We start from the raw sequence: 4,889 nt of genomic DNA, 5'->3' as shown, positions 1-4,889 counted from the left end.
CTGATAGTGACCAGGCCGGCTGTGTACTATTCCTTTTCCACCAACTGCAGGCTATGTGCGTGCCACGACAAGGGTTGGTGAGTACGCAGCGGCTAATAGTGACAAACAGTACTAGAGCATGCTCCTCGTACTGTTTGTCGGTGAGCTGTCACCCTGTGATTGGTTCATGGGCTGCTTTGGTCAGATCTTGTCTATTTTGTCCAAACCTTGGCAGGTATAGTACAAAAGATCTTCCAGAAGCATACGGACTGGCTCATTTGGGCGGGAGTATTCCCGCCTTGCTCATTCCTTCAGGTGACACTGAATTATTGAGTTAGTACCTTGTGCGTGTAGCCTTGCTATTAGTGCGGGTAGCCTTCCCTGATGGCTTGTATCCACAGCTGCGGGGACAGGCGGGGTACTTCACCATTGGGAGGCTTTCCCTGCGTGAACAGCTAGCGTACTGCGCGTAAGGTCTTCATCTCTGAGCATGGTGGGTCCTGCGGAACCAGTTGGTCCTTGCGCAAACGTCCCTCTTCAAGGTGAGTCTTGCGGGTCCAACTGGGCTCTGCTGGGACCTACCTCTTCAAGGCGTCTTATGCTTTTCCGTTGCATTTAAGAACTATGTTTAAGCAAATCCAACCGTTGTAGGTTTATGGAATCAATCAATCAAATGTGAGTACTCTAATCAACAAATGGAGGTGGGCAAGAACACTTGTGCACGGCAGGAGCTTAACTTAAAAAACATCCATAAAAACACATGATTCTTGGATATACGAATAGAGACATGCAATTCAAAGACCACATAGACAACAAAAAACACACCACGCAAAAAGAGAAAGGAAAGTAGAAAGAAAAAAGAGTCCACATGGTTTGTAAAAAAGTGTAATTTATTTTATTTTATATCTTTTTTTTTTCTAAGAAACAACAAATTTAGTGGAAGTTAGGTGGTAGACTTGTTGCAAACTAATAACCACACAACACAATAACACAATATAAGAAGACTGAAAATTCTCATAATAACTCATTTAAATAATGTGTTTCTAAAATTGTCCTTAATAATTTAAGTTTTCAACTTTGTCCCTTTGTTATCTCATCGCCAACGACATGATAGCGAACACCGAAGTTGCGTTATTGAAACAAATGGGATAACGACACGTGGCCGGAATAGGTCATCGACGATGCGTTAGTGGATAACGCATCGCTGCTACCCTACGTTAGCAACATAACGCATCGCTGCTACCCTACGTTACGTTAGCAACATAACGCATCGCTGCTACCCTACGTTAAGTATATAACATAGGGTTGACGATGTGTTATGTTGCTAATGTAGGGTAGCGGCGATGCGTTATGTTGCTGCTACCTTGTTATGACAACACAAGGGTTCCACGATGCGTTAGTGATAACGCATCGCTGCTACCCTACGTTAGCAACATAACGCATCGCCGCTACCATACGTTAGCAACATAACGCATCGCCCCCATACGTTAGCAACATAACGCAACGTCAACACAGATCGTCAACACAGATTCGTCAACACAGATTTGACATGATACCCTACGTTAGCAACATAACGCATCGCCGCTACCCTACGTTAGCAACATAACGCATCGTCAACACAGATTCCGGCCACGTGTCGTTATCCTATTTGTTTCAGTAACGCATCGTCGGTGTTCGCTATCATGTCGTCGGCGACGAGATAACAAAGGGACAAAGTTGAAAACTTGAATTAGTGTGGATAAACTTGGAAACACATTCTATGAATAAGCCATTTTGGAAAATTTCCCTATGAAGAAACTAAAAACACCACGATAAGATACTTAAAGTCTTTAAATTACAATAAAATTTATAACTTGTGAAGTCGAAATCTAGTAGAACCAGACTGAAATACCTCTCATGATTCCCATATTAAACTAATTATTTAACTACATTATTATTATGTTGGCCATCTCTATACCTATACTTAATCTTGTGCCTTATTGGCCACCATCTTAGCCTCTTTCTTCCCGTCCAATTCCGCTTGTCTTGACCTCCACTGGAAAAATGTCCCAAACAGTTCCTCAATTTCTTCAAGGTTCCTACCCTGTGTCTCTGGGTACAAGGTGTAGAAGAACACACCTGCCACCATCGCGATACCCGCGAACAAAAAGAAAGCGCCAGCAATCGATATCGCCTTGTATAGTGAGATAAATGTCATCCCGATCACCCCACTCACCACCCTATTCACCGCCACCCCCATGCTACACCCCTGCGCCCGCAACCGTAATGGAAAGATCTCCGAGCTGTACACCCATGGAATCGGTCCCAACCCCATCGAAAAACACCCCACGAAAGATAATATTGTAACAATGCTGAGAGCTATAGCCCATGGGACCTTGTGATCAGAGTGGTTAAGGATGGTTAACGCGGTACTAAGTGTCGTTAACGAGACGATCATGCCGGTGACGCTTGATAACAATAGTGTTCGTCGACCGATTCTGTCGAGTAGAAACGTGGCCACTAATACAAAGACTGTTTTAACGAACCCGACTGCTATGGTTGCAAGTAGTTGCGGGGTGTCATTTACAATCCCTGCCTTCTCAAAGATTCTCGGGTTGTATAACACTACTGCGTCTATACCACTCGCTTGTTGGAAGAAATGGATGCCTAAGGCCGCCAATAGGATGTGGCGGACGGCTGGAGTTGGGTGGATCAACAACTCCTTCCATACGCCCTCCCCTTGGCTACCTTTAGGTACTTGGGCAATGTCGTCATTGCAATCCTCGGGGATGCATGCAGCTTCCTTGATGTCAGCCAGCCGAAGCTTGGATTCTTCCAAGCTGTCGGAGGTTTTATCAAGGACGAATTTGGCACCACCGAGTCGTCCTTGCATGACGAGCCAACGAGGTGACTCAGGCATGGCTAGGACACCTACGGCTAATACTACCGAAGGGATGGCTCCGATTCCTAACATGAATCGCCATCCCAAGTTAGTAGGAAGCTTTGAGAAGGCGTAATTTGACACGTATCCAAGCATTACTCCTGTGGAAAAAATAAAAACATGCTATTACGTACAAACAAAAAATATATAAATACAAAATATGTTTCCGTTTGACGAGAAGTTTGTTTCTTTAATAAATGGATGAACATAAACAAAGTAATTTGTTTGTTAAGTTAAGAAAAGGAATATAAACACAATGTCCCATTCATGAATGTCTATTTCGCCCGTTTGTTTATATTCGTCTACGTATTATTATTTTTGTTTTTAATTATTAGCAATATTAAATGGCCCATCATGTATCAACCCATCACTCAAATCAATTTTGAAATTGATTCTTTATTTAGGTTCACTCACTTATATTCATCTACATCCGTTCATTATTGTTTTCATTGAATTTGCTTATTTACGTTCATTTACTGGCTTCATTTCGGTTTGTTTTTACCGAACAAACTAGAAATGAACATAAAATGGGAAAAAAATATTATTTGTTTATTTATGTTTGTTTACATAATGATAATTATTTGAATTTATCGTTTATTAGTTAACTATACTAGTAAAATGCATTAACCTTTCCCCCAAATCAAAATTTTGAACAAGTTTTCATTTACTTTCATTTGTTTTCGTTTACTTATGTTCGTTATGCTATCTACTTTCATTCATTATCTTTGTTCAATTATATTTGTTTATTTACACTCGCTTAAGTTCACTCATTTACTGCATCATTGTTTATTAAAAAAAAAAGGTAAACACAAATAAAAAAAATTCATTCATTTAAATGTGTATGTCCATTCGTTTGCTCGGTTAAAATAAACAAACGAACATAAACAAGACTTACCAGCGTTAATGAAGACTTCAGGGAAAGAGTTGAGGAACCCGCGTGCAGATGCTGGGGAAACCTCGGTTGTGTACACGGGTGCTATCATAAGTGCATATCCTACACCGATCCCAGCTACAAACCGGCCAACCATGAGAAATGGGTAGTTAGTAGCGAACCCCATTAAGATTGCTCCAATGAAGAAAATAGCTCCTGCCAACACAATTGTGTACCGACGACCAATCCAGTCCGATGTTCTCCCAGCGACAGCTGCGCCGACCAATGAGTACAGGTTTATAATACCGACCAGGATCTCAATTTGAGTGTCATTACAATCAAGATCCTTTTGGATGTATTTTTGGGCGCCACTCATCACACCACAATCTGCCATTATTATATGAAGAGGTATGCACCCGCCTTAACATCGAGCGGGGCGGGTCAACCCACAAGATATAGACAAGAGGCTTGAAATCAGGATGTCATGAAGACACAAAGCCAAAACCTATGCGCGTGGCGCATATCACATATGCTCACGCATATCACATATGTTCACGCATCACATATGCTCACGCGTATCACATGCTCACGCATCATATATGCTCACGCATATCACATCTGCGCGTGGCGCATCTGCGTGTGGCGCGTATCACATATGCTCACGCATCATATGCTCACGCATATCACATCTGCGTGTGGCGCATCTGCGCGTGGCGCATATCACATATGCTCACGCATATTACATATGCTTGCGCATATCACATATGCGCATGAAACATCTGCGCGTGAGAATAAAGAGAAGACCTCGCGCATCCCCAGAATAGGCGCATATCACACATGCACATAATCAACCACGCCCTTATCCAAATCAGGATAAGGACAACCATGATTGTGCTCATCAGACAACCTTCCAGAAGGTATCCTTTAAGGAATAAAGAATATGCTGATGTTGACAGCTGCCAATGAAAGGTAGACAACTCAGCAAAACCCATGTGCTACCACGTGATTGCATATGGGTCAGGTGAAATACCTTGGTCAGAGAATAATCAATGAAAAAGCACCAGGTGTCCTAAGGACACGTGGCGCAAAGCAATAGGAGGGGGCCAAAAATTCCCTAAT

The 4,889-nt window shown here is 42.4% G+C and overlaps 1 pseudogene across 1 annotated transcript; it reads right to left on the bottom strand.

The window, feature by feature from the left end:
- Positions 1-1,942: 1,942 nt before the first annotated feature.
- On the bottom strand, positions 1,943-4,164 carry LOC143584927 (polyol transporter 5 pseudogene; annotated as a pseudogene). Its single transcript, XR_013144459.1, has 2 exons — positions 3,795-4,164; positions 1,943-3,000 (listed from the first exon to the last, which is right to left on the bottom strand). The product of XR_013144459.1 is annotated as a polyol transporter 5 pseudogene (transcript).
- Between the last annotated feature and the right edge of the window lie 725 nt (positions 4,165-4,889).

Source organism: Bidens hawaiensis, unplaced genomic scaffold, assembly GCF_021521415.1.
Source record: "Bidens hawaiensis isolate Kalapana, Puna unplaced genomic scaffold, B.hawaiensis_p1.1 tig00001575_1, whole genome shotgun sequence".
In the NCBI taxonomy this organism is placed as follows: Eukaryota; Viridiplantae; Streptophyta; class Magnoliopsida; order Asterales; family Asteraceae; genus Bidens; species Bidens hawaiensis.
This window is presented reverse-complemented; position numbering and strand designations above follow the sequence as displayed.